The sequence below is a fragment of the Oncorhynchus tshawytscha genome, linkage group LG25 (assembly GCF_018296145.1).
Source record: "Oncorhynchus tshawytscha isolate Ot180627B linkage group LG25, Otsh_v2.0, whole genome shotgun sequence".
NCBI classification, from domain to species: domain Eukaryota; kingdom Metazoa; phylum Chordata; class Actinopteri; order Salmoniformes; family Salmonidae; genus Oncorhynchus; species Oncorhynchus tshawytscha.
Window position 1 is genome coordinate 11259008 of NC_056453.1, and position 24727 is coordinate 11283734.

The 24727-nt window shown below is 40.7% G+C and overlaps 1 long non-coding RNA gene across 1 annotated transcript; it reads left to right on the forward strand.

Moving 5' to 3' along the window:
* The first annotated feature begins 4133 nt into the window (after window positions 1-4133).
* LOC112224200 lies at window positions 4134-20626 on the forward strand. The gene is made up of 3 exons (XR_002949439.2): window positions 4134-4246; window positions 18880-19038; window positions 19850-20626. It is a non-coding gene; the product is annotated as an uncharacterized LOC112224200 (long non-coding RNA).
* The last annotated feature ends 4101 nt before the right edge of the window (window positions 20627-24727 follow it).

The following is a 24727-nucleotide window of genomic DNA, read 5'->3' on the forward strand; positions in this document are numbered from 1 at the left end:
GCATAGTTAAAGTGGCTAGTGATACATGTATTACATAAGGATGCAGTCGATGATATAGCGTACAGTATAAACGTATGCATATGAGATGAATAATGTAGGGTAAGTAACATTATATAAGGTAGCATTGTTTAAAGTGGCTAGTGATATATTTACATCATTTCCCATCAATTCCCATTATTAAAGTGGCTGGAGTTGAGTCAGTGTCAGTGTCAGTGTGTTGGCAGAAGCCACTCAATGTTAGTGGTGGCTGTTTAACAGTCTGATGGCCTTGAGATAGAAGCTGTTTTTCAGTCTCTCGGTCCCAGCTTTGATGCACCTGTACTGACCTCGCCTTCTGGATGATAGCGGGGTGAACAGGCAGTGGCTCGGGTGGTTGATGTCCTTGATGATCTTTATGGCCTTCCTGTAACATCGGGTGGTGTAGGTGTCCTGGAGGGCAGGTAGTTTGCCCCCGGTGATGCGTTGTGCAGACCTCACTACCCTCTGGAGAGCCTTATGGTTGAGGGCGGAGCAGTTGCCGTACCAGGCGGTGATACAGCCCGCCAGGATGCTCTCGATTGTGCATCTGTAGAAGTTTGTGAGTGCTTTTGGTGACAAGCCGAATTTCTTCAGCCTCCTGAGGTTGAAGAGGCGCTGCTGCGCCTTCTTCACGATGCTGTCTGTGTGAGTGGACCAATTCAGTTTGTCTGTGATGTGTATGCCAAGGAACTTAAAACTTGCTACCCTCTCCACTACTGTTCCATCGATGTGGATAGGGGGGTGTTCCCTCTGCTGTTTCCTGAAGTCCACAATCATCTCCTTAGTTTTGTTGACGTTGAGTGTGAGGTTATTTTCCTGACACCACACTCCGAGGGCCCTCACCTCCTCCCTGTAGGCCGTCTCGTCGTTGTTGGTAATCAAGCCTACCACTGTTGTGTCGTCCGCAAACTTGATGATTGAGTTGGAGGCGTGCGTGGCCACGCAGTCGTGGGTGAACAGGGAGTACAGGAGAGGGCTCAGAACGCACCCTTGTGGGGCCCCAGTGTTGAGGATCAGCGGGGAGGAGATGTTGTTGCCTACCCTCACCATCATAATTACTACAGATACGCAAATTTCTACAATTGATCTTGTTAAAATCAGATTTGAAACCTAACCCTAACATTAACCACCACCTTAACCACACTAAAAGGTCATTTTTGTTTGCATACATTTTTAAGATATAGACTATTTTAACTTTGTGGCTGTGGTAACTAGTGCAACCCTCTTCAGAGGTGGAACCTAAAGTTGCATGTCCTCTTTAGTACAGGAAATTACATTAAAATAGTGGTGGCATTTTCTTATGGGGAGGTCGTTTAAAAATGGACCATGCCTTCCTGTGACACCGGGTACTGTAGGTGTCATAGAGGGCAGGTAGTTTGCCCCTGGTGATGCGTTGTGCAGACCGCACCACCCTTGTGGTTGAGGGCGGTGCAGTTGCCGTACCAGGCTGTGATACAGCCCGACAGGATGCTCTTGATTGTGCATCTGTAAAAGTTTGTCAGGGTTTTGGGTGACAGACCAAATATCTTCAGCCTCCTGAGATTGAAGTGGCACTGTTGCGCCTTCTTCACCACGCTGTCTGTGTGGGTGGACCATTTCAGTTTGTCTGTGATGTTTACGAGGAACTTAAAACTTTCCACCTTCTCCACTGTTGTCCCTTCAATGTGGATAGAGGGATGCTCCCTCTGTTGTTTCCTGAAGTCCACAATCATCTCCTTTGTTTTATTGACGTTGAGTGAGAGGTTGTTTTCCAGACACCACACTCCAAGTGCCCACACCTCCTCCCTGTAGGCTGTCTCGTCGTTGTTGGTGATCAAGCCCACTACTGTTGTGTCGTCTGCTAACTTGATGATTGAGTTGGAGGAGTGCATGGCTACGCAGTCGTGGGTGAACAGGGAGGACAGGAGAGGGCTGAGCACACAGCCTTGTGGGGCCCCAGTGTCAGCGAAGTGGAGATGTTGTTTCCTACCTTCACCACTTGCGGGTGGCCCGTCAGAAAGTCCAGGACCCAGTTGCACAGGGAGGGGTTGAGACCCAGGGCCTTCAGCTTGATGATGAGCTTGGAGCGTACTATGGTGTTGAATGCTGAGTTGTAGTCAATGAACAGCATTCTTACATAGGTATTATTTTTGTCCAGATGGGATAGGGCAGTGTGCAGTGTGATGGCAATTGCTTCATCTGTGGACCTGTTGGGGCGGTATGCAAACTGAAGTGGGTCTAGGGTGGCCGGTAAGGTGGAAGTGATATGATCCTTGACTAGCCTTTCAAAGCACTTTATGATGACAGAAGTGTGTGCTATGGGGCGGTATTCATGTAGTTCAGTTTTCTTTGCCTTCTTCGGTACAGGAACAATGGTAGCCATCTTGAATAATGTGGGGACAACAAACTGGGATAGGGAGGGATTAAATATGTCTGTAAACACACAAGCCAACTGGTATGCTCATGCTCTGAGGACGCGGATAGGGATGCCGTCTGGGCCAGCGGCCTTACGAGGGATAACAAATTTGAATGTTTTACCCATGTCAGCCACTGAGAAGGAGAGGGTGGGTGCAGTCTTTTTTTAGCGATCCGTGACGGTGACACTGTATTATCCTCAAAGCGGGCAAAGAAGGTGTTAAGTTTGTCTCAAAGCGTGACGTCGGTTTCCATGACGTGGCTGTTTTTGTTTTTGTAGCCCATGCCACATACGTCTCGGGTCTGATATAGCCCATTTTGACTTTGTGGCTGTGTTAACTGGGGGAAACCCTACCTCAGAGGTTCTTGTTTATTGTTTACTCCATGTGTAACTTTGTGTTGTTGTTTGCTCACACTGCTATGCTTTATCCAGGTCGCAGTTGTAAATGAGAACTTGTTCTCAACTAGCCTGCCTGATTAAATAAAGGTTAAATAAAAAAAATACAAAATAAAAATGTATATTTAGGGACCAGAGGAGGCTGTGGGAGGAGCTATAGGAGGACGGGCTCATCGTAATGTCTGGAATGGCATTCATTGAACGGTATCAAACATATAGAAACTACATTTTATAATTATTATCATATCACTATTTTGTCATTCCAGCCATTACAATGAGCCCGTTTCTTATAGCTCCTCCAACCAGCCTCCACTGATGGATACCCACATGTAGGAACACCCCGAATTGCGGGCGCAGTTACACCCTTGTAGTATATGTTCAGTTTGAATTGTCCACATACATTTTTTTTACTTGACAGCTACATATCTAAATTCAAGAAGGACTATGTCAAAGTTAGTGAATGCGGTTTGTGGCTTTGTGAGTGAAGGTTCATTGTCCGATCACATTTCAATTAACGCCTCCAACCTGGACTAGCCAATGGCATCTTGCAAGGGGCGGTGCTCAACCTGTTACAGATACGCGTACAGGGAAGTAGGAAGTAAATAGATTAGACTTTAGGTGCAGGAGTGACAGTAAGTAATTTACCTTTTTCAACCAAATTAGAATATATTATTCTGGACCCGGACAGCGCATGTATCTTAGTAATGCCGTAAAGCACGTGTTACGTTCCAACAAGACCAGCGAACAAAAGTGAAGTTGTCTCAGCATCATCGAAACAGACATTGGCTTGGTGTTTGACTGTGAACTTACAGTATACAGCACACATTCTAACTCATTGGACAATACTAGCTAGCTTGCTATATGGAAAATAGCTACATGGGAATGCACATACTAAATATTTAATCACGTTCCTCATTGACATTTCTGAAACTTTGCTAGCTAGCTAACTAGCAAAGCACATTGATTTCAGAGACAGCATGTCAGTAGAGAGCTATTTTGGACACAAAGAAAGATGGAACAATTCAATGAAAGGCAATAGCTAATTGTCCCTTCTTGCATGCCAAGCAAGTTTATTTAGCGAGAAAGTTGTAGGTTGGGCAGTAATTCACAAACATGCCATACTGTCAAACATGCAATACTGATCCAAGAGGATTTGGCACAAACCCCTTTGTCCTACATAGATCTGGGTTATTTGAAGCATTCATATTACTGGGATTGTCTTACAATGTACCGTACCATCTGAGTCATAAACACAACCTAAAAGTAACCTGTGCTGCTCTTCTCTCCTCACCCCTCTGTGTGTATCTCTCTGTCCCCAGGATTGGCACCATGCTTCCAGGCTACAGTCCTGTGACCCAGGCCCTGCTGGGGACTCTGCTCACCTGGGGCCTGACTGCTGCTGGGGCTTGACTGGTCTTCATCTTTTCCAGCCGACAGGTGAGGAACAGACACGACATTTCTGTGTGGTGCTGCAGTATGATGTTTTATTATATTGTGACACTGGCGAATGCACACATATATAGTTTGTTATTCCTGGTGTGTACTGCAATGTATCCCTTTGTTTCACTAAACCAATTGCAGTATATTTGAATGGTTTCAGTAGTTCCATACAAATCAGGGGTTGGAACCAAAATAATTTTCCAATTGTTTCGTTCTAAACAGAACCATTATGTTTTCTCTTCCCTTCTGAACAGCAAAATACATTTCTCAACCGGTTCAAACCCCCTAAAAGTACCGGTTTATATCGTTCCTTTCACTTCCTTTTTAAAAATTGTATTTCATTTTGCTTTACATTTAGCAAGACATTAACCATTAACCTTCACCAATCAGTGCGGATAGAGCAGCTTGCTATGGAGAAGGTAAGCTATTTTTGCCATAACGGCATGGTTTAATCATAATGAAAGACAAACACACACTGTGCTGTCAGTCACTATGGACAGATAAGTGTAAAGCGTGAGATACGACTGAAATTTTGCAGGTGGAGGAGGATGCTTGGCTTCACGCACAGGGCATCTTGTTATGGCATGCATTTTCTGAATTAGGCCCACAGAATTATACCTACGGAAGAGTGGCTTCTATGGAAGAACTTTGAATGTCTTGAATTTCTGAGAGTTGGTTTAACATTGGACCAGAGCTAACGTTACTACCTAGCTAACAAGCTTGTGTGTGTGCAGAGCTGCTCTAGAACTAAAAACCTGTCTTACCTTTTTGTAGTTAATAAATCCAATGTGAAACGTAATAACTATATGATCCTTAACTAGCATTGAAAAAGATTATCCATTCTTCTATAATTAAAAATCTTTCTCCCTAATTTCTGAATTACGCTTGTAACGTCATCAGTATGCTACAGTAACCTATGCTTTGGAGAGGGAGGGGCAGGTAGCCTACACTGGCAAAGATTTCCAGCCGCCAGGCAGACACTGGAATAAGTGGTCTGAGTGACAGAATGAGGGCTTTGTATTGACGCTTTGTTGCGATTTTTGTGGGATTGAAAAAAAATGACCGGTATGTTAATAACAGGTTCCCATGCTTTTAAACCTTTGATGCATACGATCACAGAGTGCATTCGGAAAGTATTCAGACCCCTTCCCTTTTTCCACATTTTGTTACGTTACAGCCTTATTCTAAAATTGATACAATTATTTCAAGTTACACACTACCTAGGGGTATACCGGTATGAACGTGAATACTGGTATGACATTGTGCCATGGTATGGATTTAGCCATATCATGCATATCATGCTTAATAAATGTATGAAATAAGGCATTTTTAGTGGGCTAGTTTTGATCTTTTACTAAAAACAGCCATTTTTAGAAAATAAAAAACTAGAAGCATGGACGTTACACGCAATCTGCCTGCCAATCGAAGTCAACAAACAAGCATGCGCATCTGCAGAGTAAGCAAACATTTAGTGAAGTAAACTCCTTCCGTTAGCAAAAGTCACCCGAAAATCAAGCGCAACAGTGTAAGGAAGCATTGAGGACGACTGAAGACAAGGAAAATAACGCGATTGAGTTTGATTTCCAGGATAAAGAATAGTTGGTTTGAAAAAAGGGAGGATGAGATAACATGTGCAATTACGTATCACATACCGAAAGATATGGAACCAATTCAAACTGTGGAGAAAGACGGTTTCAGGAAGTTGATTTGAACTCTAGACCCAAGATACTAGATCCCGAGCCGTAAATACTTCAGCAAAACATGTTTGCCAGAACTCAGAATGTCGGGACAGAAAAGACGTGTCAGTTAAGCTAACAGCAGCTAAATTCTTTATGATGTAGCCATGTTTGTTTGTTTGACAAGCGAAAATTCCCTAATCCCATAATGCCATTCACTAAAGACGCAAAAAACAAAGTCAAAGATGGCTGTGCCCATTGCCTGGAAAATATGAACTTAGTTTGGCCACTTTTCAGCATATAACAAATTTTCTATGTACTTGTTACAGTTTATACAAGAACTGGAGCACATGACTTGACAAGTCGTTTACAGTTTTTGACAAATCACAAAGCAAGATCATCACCCCAAATACAAGCCTACTGCCTAGCCTAACGGTAGTGCAAAAGCTAAACAGGGTTGCCAGATATGGCAAAAAAACTTTAGGAGGGTTTGTGGGGGGTTAAATTCATTTGTGGGTGATTTCAAGTCCATGGGTGGTAGAAATGGAGGAAGGTATTGTGAGGTGATATGATGCAGGAAATATTACTATGATGGGGGGCAAACACAGGATAAGTTTATGCGCTAAATAGAAATGAAACCCCTGGAAAGGGGGATCTGTGCTGGCAACCCTGAGTAACGATAGTCGAGTGAACCATTCCATCACCTCTCAAAAAAATTGTTAATGACATCTATGCTCTGACAGACATTTACATGACAACCAGAATGCATTGAATGATGTCAACAAGCATGGTATTTAGCTTAGCATTAGCTCCTTATAATCAGTACAACATTCCAAAAAGTACAGTGCCTTGCGAAAGTATTCGCCCCCCTTGAACTTTGCGACCTTTTGCCACATTTCAGTCTTCAAACATAAAGATATAAAACTGTATTTTTTTGTGAAGAATCAACAACAAGTGGTACACAATCATGAAGTGGAACGACATTTATTGGATATTTCAAACTTTTTTAACAAATCAAAAACTGAAAAATTGGGTTTGCAAAATTATTCAGCCCCTTTACTTTCAGTGCAGCAAACTCTCTCCAGAAGTTCAGTAAGGATCTCTGAATTATCCAATGTTGACCTAAATGACTAATGATGATAAATACAATCCACCTGTGTGTAATCAAGTCTCCGTATAAATGCACCTGCACTGTGATAGTCTCAGAGGTCCGTTAAAAGCGCAGAGAGCATCATGAAGAACAAGGAACACACCAGGCAGGTCCGAGATACTGTTGTGAAGAAGTTTAAAGCCGGATTTGGATACAAAAAGATTTCCCAAGCTTTAAACATCCCAAGGAGCACTGTGCAAGCGATAATATTGAAATGGAAGGAGTATCAGACCACTGCAAATCTACCAAGACCTGGCCGTCCCTCTAAACTTTCAGCTCATACAAGGAGAAGACTGATCAGAGATGCAGCCAAGAGGCCCATGCAGCCATGATCACTCTGGATGAACTGCAGAGATCTACAGCTGAGGTGGGAGACTCTGTCCATAGGACAACAATCAGTCGTATATTGCACAAATCTGGCCTTTATGGAAGAGTGGCAAGAAGAAAGCCATTTCTTAAAGATATCCATAAAAAGTGTTGTTTAAAGTTTGCCACAAGCCACCTGGGAGACACACCAAACATGTGGAAGAAGGTGCTCTGGTCAGATGAAACCAAAATTGAACTTTTTGGCAACAATGCAAAACGTTATGTTTGGCGTAAAAGCAACACAGCTCATCACCCTGAACACACCATCCCCACTGTCAAACATGGTGGTGGCAGCATCATGGTTTGGGTCTGCTTTTCTTCAGCAGGGACAGGGAAGATGGTTAAAATTGATGGGAAGATGGATGGAGCCAAATACAGGACCATTCTGGAAGAAAACCTGATGGAGTCTGCAAAAGACCTGAGACTGGGACGGAGATTTGTCTTCCAACAAGACAATGATCCAAAACATAAAGCAAAATCTACAATGGAATGGTTCAAAAATAAACATATCCAGGTGTTAGAATGGCCATGTCAATGTCCAGACCTGAATCCAATCGAGAATCTGTGGAAAGAACTGAAAACTGCTGTTCACAAATGCTCTCCATCCAACCTCACTGAGCTCGAGCTGTTTTGCAAGGAGGAATGGGAAAAAAAAATCAGTCTCTCGATGTGCAAAACTGATAGAGAACATACCCCAAGCGACTTACAGCTGTAATCGCAGCAAAAGGTGGCGCTACAAAGTATTAACTTAAGGGGGCTGAATAATTTTGCTCGCCCAATTTTTCAGTTTTTGATTTGTTAAAAAGGTTTGAAATATCCAATAAATGTCGTTCCACTTCATGATTGTGTCCCACTTGTTGTTGATTCTTCACAAAAAAATACAGTTTTATATCTTTATGTTTGAAGCCTGAAATGAGGCAAAAGGTTGCAAAGTTCAAGGGGGCCGAATACTTTCGCAAGGCACTGTATTTTGCACACATCATATGTGTCCATTACAATCTATGCAAGAATCGGAATGAATTTGTCGCCAGTACTTGGAATCGTGAATTAAACAGTAAATACATTATCCTCCATACATATACCACCGTTCAAAAGTTTTGGGTCAATTAGAAATGTCCTTGTTTTTGAAAGAAAAGCACATTTTTTCCCCCCTTAAAATAACATTAAATTGATCAGAAATACGGTGTAGACATCGTTGAATGACTATTGTAGCTGGAAGCGGCAGATTTTTTATGGAATATCTACATAGGCGTACAGAGGCCCATTATCAGCAACCATCACTCCTGTGTTCCAATGGCATGTTGTGTTAGCTAATCCAAGTTTATCATTTTAAAAGGCTAATTGATAATTAGAAAACCATTTTGCAATTATGTTAGCACAGCTGAAAACTGTTGTCCTGATTAAAGAAGCAATTAAACGGGCCTTCTTTAGACTAGTTAAGTATCTAGAGAATCAGCATTTGTGGGTTTGATTACAGGCTCTGTATATCACCATATCATATCGCTGACAATGTCTAAACTTTAGTTAATTTTTATTCATTATTACAGGAAAATAAACCTAAAACCAGATCGTTATTTACAATTTAATGGTGAGCTAATTATAGAAAATAGCTTACGTTTATTAGTGTGATGAAATATAAAGCAGGGCATTCTACCGGATATTTTTTTAACATGGGCACTGTCTCATTGACCTAACATTATATCCTAATTTGACTTTGCTGCAGGTAATGTTGTTCTTCACATTTCCGTTTCTGGTAAACACACACTATATCAAATATAATCAAAGTTTATTTGTCACATGCACAGGATACAGAAGGTGTAAACGGTACAGTGAAATGGTTACTTGCATAGTGGAGTCTTTTGTTTAGACATGTAGCTAGCTAACTAAACAATGAACCATAATCCCAACTCATAACATTACTACCCTGCATGAATCTACAGGTAGCTAAAGCTAACCAACTAGCTATGTTCAATGTTAGCTAATTAACTAACATTAGGCTATAAATAGCAATACAAATGGCTCTGAGATACGAGTAGTATTAGTACACAGGTCATGCATGTAACGTTAGCTAGCGAACCAGCCAGCTAATGTGAGCTAGCTAGCTAACAGTATGCTTTAACTTGTAATGAAAACAACTTTCTGACACAATTAGAAATGCATAATATCTGAATGTAGCTAGCTAGACTCTCTTACCCATCTCTATACATGGATGAACGCTTCTCCCTCTGTCACGGATGCAATGGTTGCCCTTAGTTTGAAGATATACTCCGTAGACAGGTGTTTTATACAACAGCCTTCTGTGTTCTCTTTTCGACTCTGCATTTGCAATAAAACGGCTGAATTCTCTTCATCTCCTAAGCTTTCATACTCTGCTTCCACCAGGCATTCCACTGATTTCAAAACTCGGCCCTCCAGTGAGAGCCAACCTTTGAAGTTCTTTGTGATATGTATAAAAAAAAAGCAGCTTTAGAAAGGATTACCTACACATACTACGCAGCACGTTATAGACAGAAAAAAATGTATGTTCAAATGCCTCTCCTGTGAAGTATTGGCGCGCGACATACAGCTACTTTCCTGAAACTAGTCACAATGTTCTGCAAAGGTGAAATGGGCTACTTCTATGTGAATTAATGGCGAGGCGGAACACACCTCAATTCAAATTGTTGTATGAAAATAAAAATGGTTAGAAAATCATTTTAAATTGACAAGTTGAACATAGCCTACAGATAATTAGCATGCAGTGTGCCTTGGTTTGAGAGCAGCGTGGGTTAACTGTCCTGTTGAGTAACAATCACATTTTGGAACAGTGAGTGCATTCTGACATCACACGCATAAATAATCTCACGCTGGGGTGACTGTTATTTGGAATTCATACGTGAAAATATTGAAATAACTATACTGTTTATGAACAGTATTAGATTACTTTTGTTCCTGATTATGTTTCTCGAATAATTTCATTTTCCAGTTTTGGGTTCTGTTTCCTGGACCCGTTCCAACTCCTGATAGAAATTGATTGATAGTTCGACAATATCTTGGAGAACGTGCCTTACTCGTCAACTTAACACCACAGTGGCTTGTTGATGCCCTTGGTTTGGTTTGATTTCCCCCCACCCCCTTAGCAGCGGATCTTGGATGGAAGTCTGGGCTTTGCTGCTGGGGTAAGAAAATATGCTTTTGAACCAGTCACACACACAAAAATGCCAATATAATCCTACACTTCGGCAGGACGAGAGCTGTTTCTCTCACTCACTCACACACACCTGTCCACCCACCTTTACCCAACCCAGGATTGCCCTGCTATCTAATATGTGAATACAAGCAGATGTCAGATGTGACAGTCTTTTCAGTTGATGTGGTGGACTCAAAGTCAAAGGGTGGGTAAGACTTTTCCAAAGTATTCCCTACTGTCTCATAAGAAGAAGTGTAACTTTCTGGGAAGTTTGTCAGAAGCATTGCTGCCTTCCTGACAGTTATTATATAATTCTCGATCTTAGTAATATATATGCGTAAGGCTGTACATCCCACTGTCTCCTAGAATGAAAGAAGAGGAATAGATGAATAAGGTATTATTGCTCACCTCAACAAACGATAATAGAAGACTCACCTTAGTATAGGGCTGTCCCCGACTTAGGAAAATGTTGGTCAACCAATATTTCTGTTTTGTTGACCAATCATGTATTTCTCCATATATAGACACATCCTATGTGTTTTAGTCTAATCTACTATATGTGCCGAAGCTTGTCTGATGCTTTAAGCAAACTGTTTGATGAACTAATTAAGATGCTCAAATGTGTAGAGAGAGTCCGACCGCAATTTATTTGCTTGTGCCAGGACTGACTTGCTGCACTATGTAAAAAAAAAAAAGAAATACAAAAGAAAAGACAGCAAGTGACTTTGACGAGCACCGGTTATCTCTCTCTCCTCCCTGCTTCAGCAATGACCACAGAACATTAACAGTGTGTATCGAGCTGTCCGTATTGCTGAGGGTGCAACAAAATTTCTGTCAAAGTTATGTTTCGGAAAAACATTTCCTATTCTCTCAACCCTTGCTCTCTTTACGTGACATGTGACCAATAGGGCTTGACCTATAGCATTTCATAATCACATCAATTAATTGGTTAAAACAAACTCTGAACACCGTAATACGTGACAGCGGAATGGATACAGAGGACGTGACAAATAGACTCAAAACGTGGAAATGTTTACTGGTTTCTCAGGAGGTAAAGTGGAAGTCAGATATGTGGAATAAATTTGACTAGTTGTGGAAAATACAGGAGATCAAGAAAAATAAAATAAGGAGCAAGCCCTGTGTGCATATTATGTGTGCCAAACAGGTTATACTGTTATATTTATAATTGACCGTTTGGGACAATGTAAACAACACTAAATAAATTATAAGTGTACCAGTGAGTTTGTTGTAAGCCTTTTTTACAGCAAAGAATAAAAACAATTCCATTCCTGTGTGAATGCAATTTTTGAAATGGAGCGGTTTAGGGCTATTTATTATTTACGCTAATTATTCAATGGTCGCTTTATTTTATTTGAACCAAATTGCATGTTTGCATTACAAATCATGAATGACTCCTATGCTTTGTGATGACATGAACAAATAAATGATTGATTGATACACTGCCGATTTTGCAGGTTTTCCTACTTACAAAGCATGTAGAGGTCTGTAATTTTTATCATAGGTGGACTTCAACTGTGAGAGACGGAATCTAAAACAAAAATCCAGAAAATCACATGATCGTATGATTTTTAAGTAATTAATTAGCATTTTATTGCATGACAAGTATTTGATCACCTACCAACCAGTAAGAATTCCGGCTCACAGACCTGTTAGTTTTTCTTTAAGAAACCCTCCTGTTCTCCACTCATTACCTGTATTAACTGCACCTGTTTGAACTCGAAGAAGGATGAGTACAACCCCAAGAACACCCTCCTAACCGTGAAGCATGGAGGTGGAAACATCATTCTTTGGGGATGCTTTTCTGCAAAGGGGGCAGGATGACTGCACCTTATTGAGGGGAGGATGGATGGGGCCATGTATCGTGAGATCTTGGCCAACAACCTCCTTCCCTCAGTAAGAGCATTGAAGATGGGTCGTGGCTGGGTCTTCCAGCATGACAACGACCCGAAACGCACAGCCAGGGCAACCAAGGAGTGGCTCCGTAAGAAGCATCTCAAGGTCCTGAAGTGGCCTAGCCAGTCTCCAGACCTGAACCCAATAGAAAATCTTTGGAGTGAGCTGAAATTCCGTATTGCCCAGCGATAGCCCGGAAACCTGAAGAATCTGGATAAGGTCTGTATGGAGGAGTGGTCCAAAATCCCTGCTGAAGTGTGTGCAAACCTGGTCAAGAACTACAGGAAACGTATGATTTCTGTAATTGCAAACAAAGGTTTCTGTACCAAATATTAAGTTCTGCTTTTCTGATGTATCACATACTTATGTCATGCAATAAAATGCAAATTAATTATTTAAAAATCATACAATGTGATTTTCTGGATTTTTGTTTTAGATTCCGTCTCTCACAGTTGAAGTCCACCTATGATATAAATTACAGACCTCTACATGCTTTGTAAGTAGGAAAACCTGCAATAATACCATAATATGGTACACTTTTCATAATTCGGTTTTAGTCCAGAGAGGCTAGAAAAGTGATCAAGTTCTTCAATGAGACAGTGCAGTGATCCAGATTGGTCGGACTTTGAAAAAAACTTGAGTCATCTGCATTCATTGACACATTTTGTTTTTATCCCCTGGATTTCTAACCCCTTGATATTCTTGTTGGATCTGATTTTAATGGCTAGCATTTCAATGGCTATAATAAATAGATATGGTAACAATGGTTGTTTTACTCCTTTTAAAAGCTCAATACCTTCTGAGATGTAACCATTATTTACTATTTTACATCTGGGGTTGCTGTACATAACTTTAACCCATTGTATAAGAGATTATCCAACATTTAAGTAATCCAGGCATTTATATATATATATATACATTCTAGTTGTACTTTATTAAATGCCTTTTCAAAACCTGCCTGGTATCTTTGATTTTTCATAATGTTCAGTTGTTTCAGGTAATTGTCGTATATTATCTCCATATGTATCGTCCATGTAAAACACCTGTCTGATCAGGATGAACAATATCTGGCATCCTGTCGGACTGTATCACAGCCTCGTACGGCAACTGCACCGCCCTCAACCACAAGGGTGGTGCGGTCTGCACAACGCATCACCAGGGGCAAACTACCTGCCCTCTGACACCTACAGTACCCGGTGTCACAGGAAGGCCAAAAAGATCATCAAGGACAACAACCACTCGAGCAAGTGCCTGTTCACACCACTATCATCCAGAAGGCGAGGTCAGTACAGGTGCATCAAAGCTGGGACTGAGAGAAGCTGTTTTTCAATCAATCTATATCTAGGCCTTCTGCTGCCTACACTGAGACCCAATCACTGGACACTTTAATAAATGGATCACTTGTCACTTTAAACAATGCCACTTTAAATAATGCCACTTTAATATGTTTTCATATCTTACATTATTCATATCACATGTACATACTGTATTTTATACCATCTACTGCACCTTGCCTATGCCGCTCGGCCGTTGTTCATACATACATTTATATGTACATATTCCCATTCACCCCTTTAGATTTGTGTGTATTAGGTAGTTTTTGGGGAATTGTTAGATTATTTGTTAGATATTACTGCACTGTTGGAACTAGAAGCACAAGCATTTCGCTACACTCGCATTAACATCTGCTAACCATGTGTATGTGACCAATAAAATGTGATTAGATATATCGTAAAAAAATGAATGAAAACAAAAATGTGCTTTTTTGTCTTGTAGGGTTGATGGGCGGGGTTTATGACTTTGTGGCTGTGGTAACTAGTAACGACCCCGTGAAGGAGGATCTCCTCCTTATACTTGGTCCATTTTTAAACGACCTCCCCATAAGAAGTTGCCGCCACTATTTTAATGTAATTTCCTGTACTAAAGAGGATATGCAACGTTAGGTTCCACCGCTGAAGAGGTTTGCACTAGTTACCACAGCCACACAGTAAAAATAGTCTATATCTTAAAAATGTATGCAAACAAAAATTACCTTTTTGGTCTTAATTTAAGGTTCGGTCTAGGCATAATGATAGCAGTGTGGTTAAGGTGATGGTTAGGGTTAGGTTTCAAATCTGATTTTAACAAGATCAATTGTAGAAATGGGTGTATCTGTAGTAATTAGTGATGACCCTTCAAGCATAGCTAGCATGCTAACCTTATCTAGCTAATTATCTATTGTTTCTGGGTTGCTAGCTAGCTAGGACTCCGGTACACAGGAGGCAGAGGTGACACCGGCAGCTAGCTAGGACACCAGAGGCCAGTGTCATTTTGTCCCCGCCTGTCGGGCACTGCTTTCCCGCAGTTTCTATTATATAATTGTAAAGGATCCATAACTCTGCAACTCTTTAGGCTAGAAACAAGCTGTAAAAGGCACAAAGATATGGCTTGAGTGAACATGGGGATAGCTTTGTTAAGTCTATGGTTGAGTGATACGACCTTCAAAAGTCACTGACTTAAAACCGTTTTCTTTTACTTTGTTTTAAATGAGAATTGAATCATATTTGACCATTTGAGACTGCCAAAATGAGCTAATTCACCTTCTGAAAATTGCAGACAATTACTTTGGACTATATATGGAAAATTCTACACATACTTTAAAAGTTAGTTTAAAATAGATTTGAGCTATTAGAGTGTAACAAGGCCAGAAGACCAATGTTCAAACCAATGATGTCTATAAACCCTGGATGATTGACAGGGGCACTGTACTGAAGCCAATGCGCAGCCATCTTGGTACTCCTCCTCCGGTGTCAAAAAATATTTTGGACTCTATAGAAATTCATTTATTGAATCATCTACATTTGTTTTGTCATGTGTATTCTATTACAGGACACCTTAATACATATTTGTAAAATATATTATGCTAAACATATATTTTTTTTAAATTAAAGGTACTAATGTTACTGTCCCCACTACAACCACAAAAAAATACTTGAATACCTATAATTTTAGAATTCCGTTCATTCCTATGGATTACTGTGCCTACTGGGGAGTGCCAATATGGCCAACCGGTGGCTTCAAAGCCTCTCAATGGGTGGGTGAATTTTGGTCCATTCCTCCTGGCAGAGCTGGTGTAACTGAGTCAGGTTTGTAGGCCTCCTTGCTCGCACACGCTTTTTCAGTTCTGCCGACACATTTTCTATAGGATTGAGGTCAGGGTTTTGTGGCCACTCCAATACCTTGACTTTGTTGTCCTTAAGCCATTTTGCCACAATTTTGGAAGTATGCTTGGGGTCATTGTCCATTTGGAAGACCCATTTGCGACCAAGCTTTAACTTCCGGCCTCATGTCTTGAGATGTTGCTTCAATATATCCACATCATTTTCCATTTTCATGATGCCATCTATTTTGTGAAGTGCACCAGCCCCTCTTGAAGCAATGCACCCCTACAACATAATGCTGCCACCCCTGTGCTTCACGGTTGGGATGGTGTTCTTTGGCTTGCAAGCCTCGTTTTACTGTGGATATAGATACTTTTGTACCGGTTTCTTCCACCATCTTCCACAATGTCCTTTGCTGTTGTTCTGGGATTGATTTGTACTTTTAGCACCAAAGTACGTTCATCTCTAGGAGACAGAACACGTCTCCATCTGTGCGATATGACGGCTGCATGGTCCCATAATGTTTATACTTGCGCACTATTGTTTGTAGAGATGAATGTGGTGACTTCAGGCATTTGGAAATTGCTCCCAAGGATGAACCAGACTTGTGGAGGTCAACAATTTTTTTCTAAGGTCTTGGCTGATTTCTTTGAATTTCCCATGATGTCAAGCAAAGAGGCACTGAGTTTGAAGGTAGGCCTTGAAATATATCCACAGGTACACTCCATTTGACTCAAATGATGTCAATTAGCCTATCAGTAGCTTCTAAAGCCATTACATAATTTTCTGGAATTTTCCAAGCTGTTAAAAGGCACAGTCAACTTAGTGTATGTAAACTTCTGACCCACTAGAATTGTGATACAGTGAATTATAAGTGAAATAATCTGTCTGTAAACAATTGTTGGAAAAATTACTTGTCATGCACAAAGAAGTTGTCCTAACCGACTTGCCAAAACTATGGTTTGTTAACAAGACCTTTGTGGAGTAGTTGAGAACGAGTTTTAGTGACTCCAACCTAAGTGTATGTAAACTTCCGACTTCAACTGTGTGCGTGTGCGTGTGCGCGCGCACACACACACTGTCATATACACTCAAGTGAAATGCAAACTCATTGTAAGAAACTTTTTCTTCCAAGAATCCATTCATGTGAAGCCACTACAAATAACTTTAAAGAAATTCCTTAATTTCTAATTCCAATTTGCACCCCATGAAGGATTGCAATATCGGCTATTGTATCTAGTAAGATCATCATTCATTCAATTTCAACCTTGTGTGAAGAAAGAGATTAACAAAAACCTCAGTTCTTTCTTCACTATGGTTCACACTTTCCTATCTTATCTTTTCTATCTCATTTTGTTCTTGTTCAAGTTTTTTCTACTAAGGAATGTTTAGCATTTTATTGACAGCTCCATATCTGGGTCTGATGCAGAAGCTTCAGAAGCACCGTTTCTCCTGAAAGACGGGCATGCCATTCATGACACCTGAATCAATAAGCAACTTGGCACGCTTGTTACCTGTAGCTAATTACCACATCCATCTCTCCCAGTGTCAAAGCGCTCTTCCTCCTCTCTCTCTCGCTCCTCTCTCTCTCTCTTGCTGAGTACACAGAGGACCAACACCCGGACAGCTGATGAAACTGAGGAGATATTCTGTCTGCAATAATGCCCTTCCGTGGGAAAAAACGGATTCTGAGTGGCTGTGCTCCTGCCCAGCCATGTGAAATCCATAGTTTAGGGCCTAATGAATTAATTTCAATTGACTGATTTCCTTATATGAACTGTAACTCAGTAAAATGGTTGAATTGTTGCATGTTGCGTTTATATTTCTGTTCAGTATGTGTGTGTGTATATATATATATATATATATATATATATATATATATATATTATATATTTTTTTTCTACAGGACAATGACCAAACACACCTCCAGGCTGTGTAAGGGCTATTTTACCAAAAAGGAGAGTGATAGAGTGTTGCATCAGATGACATGTGCCCCCTTCCGGTACCGGAGGTACCATGAAGGAATAAGTGAAGTTGATGACTCAGAACCATGTCTAAACCCATTGTCTGAAGAGAGTCGGCTGGTGACCAATCCTGTTCTTGCCATGAGTTTGATCCTCAGCTATTGCTTATGTTCCCAGAGTAATCGGCATAATGCCACCGTTGAGACAGACACTCACAAGCAACACACTCCTGTCAGAAGCCTTTGCTTCTTATTTTTTCTCTTCTCACCCCAAGTATGGCTGATTCCAAACTCGAAGTCCTCCGGTCCTGACTTCAGAGTCTTGAAAAGCTATTTTCATATTGTCGGCATGATGCATTGATAATGAAGTGGACTGGGCTTTTGCTGGTTGGTTGTCCTCCGGGTCTTTCTCACTCAAACACCCACAGTCATATCCACACGCATCCCCCGAGCACCGGCCCCTTCCATTACATCTGTTGAATTTTCAAATCCAAACAAGGAGAGGTCTCAACACCCCAGGAAGAAAAAACATTTAAGAGAACCAATCAATGCATCCGCTTCATTTCTGAGCGACTATTGCATTAACCAATGGCCTCCTTTCCAGACCAGCTAGTCACTGCTCTTCCTTGCTGTGTGGTCATGTGGGTCGCGTCAGCAAGGCTAGCTCTTCCCTAGTAAAAGGTGGAATGAATGTCTTTGATCAAGCTATTGGGGAGTAGTGCGTTGTTGGATGTTGTGGGGCTTTGTGAACTGAACTGAACAGCACACACAGCTCTGTGCTGACATTTCTTACAATACATTTTGGAGCACAATGCTCCCAAATTAAAATTCCAGGTAGCACAGTAAAATATTTAGGAGAGTGTGTGACCAAAATGTTAGCACTGTAGAGCCATTACTCACACTCACACTCCCTGCTGGATCAGGAGGAAAGTGCCAGGGCCTATAGGGATGTGTTTGTGACGTATTCCAGAGGACGTGTGAATTTGAGGCAGTGTTTATTTTCGGTCCTCTGTCCCTTTTCGTTATTTGTGTTATTGCATAACATTCATGCCAAATGTTGCTTAGGGAATGGGGGTCACCTTTATCATTGCACAACAGTCCTATTCCAAAAGAGTGAGATCCCCCGAGGACTTTCTCTGTTAGCTTTTTTATTTTGAGGCCAACTGAACTTCCCCACTCCGAGCAGAAGCCGACTGCACACAGCAAATAATAGTGCCTGCTAACTGTTACTTCCTTTTTGCTTCGCCCTCAGGTGATGTTGGCGGCGTCCTATTGGACGTTGCTGGCACCGGCGATAGACATGGCAGAGGATTCGGGAAAGTATGGCTCGTTTGCGTTCGTCCCTGTGGCGGTGGGCTTTGCCCTCGGCGCGGCCTTCGTCTACCTGGCTGACCTCATGATGCCTGCTCTGGTGAGTCTTGTTGGTGCTGCAGCCTCCCGGAAATGAACTTAATTCACACATACAGTACATACCCCTCTGACATGTCTGACATACCACTCTCACAATAGCCGAAGAGGTTGGCCTCTATACATTGTTTGCTCATACACCACAGGTAATATCAATCAATCAAGCTTTATTTATATAGCACATTTCTTAGAACAAACGCAATTTACAATTTAAAGTGCTTGACAAATAAAATGTAGGTCTACCTGTTGGAAATTAGGTAAAGGCGGGAAAATAAATCAGGACAGGATGAGGGTTGGATAGAGGGTGAGTTATAAGCCACACTTATATGCTGGCCTTGTTATTATTGACAGTAGTGATGTGAGAGAGGGGTTTGAATGCCATTAAGTGTAATCACTCCTATTAAAGGTTTTCTGCTTCACTAAGTCACGTCAACATCCTATTGTTACATGGCAGCAGATACTCCCATTTAGATGGCAAATTAGATTATATGATATTGTTACATACAGTGGTTTTATTCTGTACTAGCGCAGTGGACCATCACTGGTAAATGTATCAAAAAGGCAAGTAGGATGGTGCAATGAGGCCAATCTTGTAACCTAAACCATTTGCAATTGGTGATCAATTGATGTACTGTCAGCTAAAAAAGTAGGAAAAGTAGGCTATTCCTTAAACATCATCCTAACACCCTACATACATCTTTTCACAGCGATTACAGGCTTTAACACATCATTACGGTTGTCCCCACCATCCTCTTCCTCCTCTCCTCCATCTCTCTCCCACTATATCTCCTGCTCCTCTCCCCTGGTTTCCCCAGTGATGACAGTGGGAAGACGGAGCAGAGTGGAATCGGGGGGGAGACGCAGGGGTCTTGGCTGTTGGCTGGGGTGCCCCTCTGGGGGGTCGGACCAGGCTGTTTGGACAGCTGCTGGTGTCAATTTTACTGGCTCCTGGGCAAACACTGGGCCCTGAATGATAGCAGGAGAGAGGGGGAGTGCAGTTGTGTGGTGGAGGCAGTGCCAGCCTAGCGGCAGCAGCACCGAGTCCGTCGGCCCCCGTTCTGACCCCCCTCAACCTGGTGATAAGGCTGCCCTGTCCCTGGAAGTCTCTGTATCTGCATCGATCTCTCTCTCTCTCTCTTTCTCTTCCCTATCAACACTACTGTTTTCCCCAGTCACGGCCTTTTGTGCGCCAGCAGCGTTTCTAGGATAAGGGAAAACAAACGTCAGGTGGTTGGGTGACTGCGGAGCAAGCTGTTGCAGGATTAAGTGTCATAGGACCATGAACTGTATCTCCGTATGTGGGAGCAAGGGCTTTGTCAGGGAGATGATACTGACTTAACTGGACCTGGTCAAACACTTTCAAACAAAGCCACAGCTTTGCACAAGGTACAAGTCAGGTAACAGGATGTTGCCCCACGCAATGGGAGTGTTGCATCATGGGAGATAACATTAGCTCCCATCCATAGCTTCCTGTGGCACACAGCCAAGGGCCAAGTGTGCACAATGCCAACATGTTCGGCCCTATTTTGATTTGTTTATCACTTTTTTGGTTAATACATGATTCTATATGTGTTATTTCATAGTTGTGATGTCTTCACCTTTATTCTACAATGTAGAAAATAGTAAAAATAAAGAAAAACCCTTGAATGAGTAGGTGTGTTCGAACTTTTGAATGGTCCCCAAAAATATATGGGGGATTGGAAATGATGCAGTCAATGACATTGATGGAAGCAATAATCTATCTGCAGTATTAAAGGTGATTTACCCCCTAAAATTTTTTAAAATATATGTATCCACTACAGTAACAAGATCATCCACATGTATTGATCACATTTTTTATAATACTGTAGAACTTTGTTCTAAAGCTGTTTTCCGTACCCATTGGATGCAGTGATCACAATATAGTGGCAATATCCAGGATTTCCAAATTTCCAGAAGCTTGGCCTAAAATGATATATAAGAGATCATACAAAATATTTTGCTGTGACTCCTAAGTGGATGATGTTATGAATATTTTTTGGTCTGATGTGATTAATAATGAGCATCCAGACGCTGCACTTGATGAATTTAGGAAATTACTTCCAATTATTGAGGATACAATCTTCCCAGCAGAATCATTAGATCATTTATTTTGGTACTGTCCATATGTAGCTCGTTTTTAGTCACAGGTCCAGGAATGGCTGAAGAATTGCAACATTTACCTAGAACTAACGCTGCAGATAGCAATACTGGGTGATTTGAAAAGTCATAGTCAATCAATCAATAATATAATTGTTTAGCAACATTTTTAATCTGTAATTTACAATCTGTAGAAGCTATGAGAATAGAACGGTTCAGTACTTTTGTGAAGCATCACAGCACAGTTGAAAATATATGGCAAATAGAAATCCAAAATGGATGGTGTTAAGCGATAGATGGGAGGGGTTGAAGGGGAATGAAGGGTGGGACTAATAACAACAAGATAACCAATGTAAAACATACAGGGTCTGTAAAATGTATATGGGTTCTGAAATGTTGTGAAATAGCACAGTTACAAATAGAAATCAAACTGGATGGACATTAGAAATAGAGGAAGGACTAAAAACATACTAAATATATATATTGTAAAATAGATTGTGTCTGTAAAATGTGTATAATCTGAAGGTAGAAGCCTAAGGTGTTATTGTTTATTCCAATTGGGGGAGGGGTGATAGGGTTTTCAGGGAATAATAAAGGTATATTCTAAAAAAAAGTGTGTGTATATGTGTATATATATATAAAAAAATGTAATATACCTTTATTTAGTTATTTAATTATATACAGTTGAAGTCGGAAGTTTACATACACTTAAGTTGTAGTCATTAAAACTCGTTTTTCAACCACTCCAAAACTATAGTTTGATAAAAAGAAATTTGTGGAAAGTCGGTTAGGACATCTACTTTGTGCATGACACAAGTAATTTTTCCAAAAATTGTTTACAGACCAAGTGAATTATAAGGGAAATAATCTATCAAAATTCCAGTAGGTCAGAAGTTTACATACACTAAGTTGACTGTGCCTTTAAACAGCTTGAACAGTTCCAGAAAATGATTTAATGGCTTTAGAAGCTTCTGATAGGCTAATTGACATCATTTGAATCAATTGGAGGTGTACCTGTGGATGTATTTCAAGGCCTACCTTCAAACTCAGTGCCTCTTTGCTTGACATCATGGGAAAATCAAAAGAAATCGGCCAAGACCTCAGAAAAAGTCTGGTTCATCCTTGGGAGCAATTTCCAAACGCCTGAAGGTACCACCTTCATCTGTACAAACAATAGTACGCAAGTATAAACACCATGGGACCACTCAGCTGTCATACCGCTCAGGAAGGTGACGTGTTCTGTCTCCTAGAGCTGAACGTACTTTGGTGGGAAAAGTGCAAATCAATCCAAGAACAACAGCGAAGGACCTTGTGAAGATGCTGGAGGAAACGGGTACAAAAGTATATATCCACCGTCAAACAAGTCCTATATCGACATAACCTGAAAGGCCGCTCAGCAAGGAAGAAGCCACTGCCCCAAAACTGCCATTAAAAAGCCAGACTATGGTTTGCAACTGCACATGGGGACAAAGATCATACTATTTAGAGAAATATCCTCTGGTCTGATGAAACAAAATAGAACTGTTTGACCATAATGACCATTGTTTGGAGGAAAAAGGGGGAAGCTTGCAAGCCAAAGAACACCATACCAACCGTGAAGCACGGGGGTGGCAGCATCATGTTGTGGGGGTGCTTTGCTGCAGGAGGGACAATTATGTGGATATATTGAAGCAACATCTCAAGACATCAGTCAGGAAGTTAAAGCTTGGTCGCAAATGGCTCTTCCAAATGGACAATTACCCCAAGAATTATTCCAAAATTGTGTCAAAATAGCTTAAGGACAACAAAGTCAAGTGTATTGGAGTGGCCATCACAAAGCCCTGACATCAATCTCATAGAATATTTGTGGGCAGAACTGGAAAAGCATGTGTGAGCAAGGATGACTACAAACCTGACTCAGTTACACCAGCTCTGTCAGGAGGAATGGGCCTAAATTCACCCAATTTATTGTGGGAAGCTTGTGGAAGGCTACCCAAAACGTTTGACCCAAGTCAAACAATTTAAAGGCAATGCTACCAAATACAAATTGAATGTATGTAAACTTCTGACCCACTGTGAATGTGGTGAAATAAATCATTCTCTACTATTTTTCTGACATTTCACATTCTTAAAATAAAGTGGAAATCCTAATTGACCTAAAACAGGGGATTTTTACTGGGATTAAATGTCAGGAAATGTGAAAAACTGAGTTTAAATGTATTTGGCTAAGGTGTATGTAAACTTCAGACTTCAACTTTATATGGATATATATTTACCCCCAAAATATGGGGGATTGGAAATGAATTACATTGATGGAAGCAGCAATCTATCCACAATATTAAAGCTTATCCACCCCTTAAAATTACAATAATATTTAACGCATGTCCAAAAGGACCTCATTACTTTTTCTCTGCACTTCATCTCGGCCAAGTCTTCTGCTTTCCACTTTTGACTTTCCCTGTACTTCCCAATGGCTAATAACACACCCCCATCTCTAACTGAGAGGCAGGGGTGTCTTAAAAAATATGTGTCAGAAAATGTATGTTTGTAAGGAGGAGAGGAACACCTCATTAACCTCCCCTCTCTCCTTGTCACACCATCAGATTTCCCCTGGAACTGGAATCTGTTCCCCCTCTTCTCTCTTGTGGCTAGCAATTATGCTAATTTGCCTTCAAGACTCCTCAACTAGTGGGGTGTAACTTATTTTTGGCGACATTTTCATTTGTCACCTTTTAGAAAGTGTCTTGTACTTTCTACTTGTTATCTGTTGATAATTGGTCAAGTTCTCGTGTAAGACTTTCCAGTATTTATTCTTACCTCACTTGAAAGTCTAAAAGTATTGGGCATGGGCAATGGCGCGGCCTCTGACCGGATATTTGAAAGGCTCGCAGAGACAAAATGTTGCTCTTTAAAAGCTAATTTAATTCAATTCTACACATTTTGCCAGAGGCAGTATGCAAAATGTAGTTTAAAAAAAATTCTGCAATTGTACACTTTTTGCATAAAAACACAGCATATGCAATCTGACATTATATAAAGAAATCTTACATTTATTGAATTTTAGATTCTCCCTGACTGTCTAGTTTTAATTTTGGTGATTTTTTTTTTGTCCGAAAATATATAGCTCCATTATCTTTCCAACATACTTTTTTATCTGGTTTTAATCGTTTAAGTTTACACTAAAAAAGTTTTGGCTGTAAAATACAGCTATAAATGCTCTCAATGTTTAAGTAGGTAGGCCTACTTCCTCTTATCAAAGTTCTGCGTGTACACACACACACACAGGCACATTCTAAATTAGTGTTCTCCCAATTTCTGATTGGAATGTTGACTCCATTTAGGTTGGAGTCATTAAAACTTGTTTTTCAACCACTCCACAAATTTCTTGTTAACAAACTATAGTTTTGGCAAGTCGGTTAGGTCTAGAGGTCGACCGATTAATCGGAATGGCCGATTAATTAGGACCGATTTCATGTTTTCATAACAATTGTAAATCGTTATTTTTGGACACCGATTTGAACGTTTAACTTTTTTTTTTTTACACATTTATTTAATCTTTATTTAACTAGGCAAGTCAGTTAAGAACACGTTCTTAT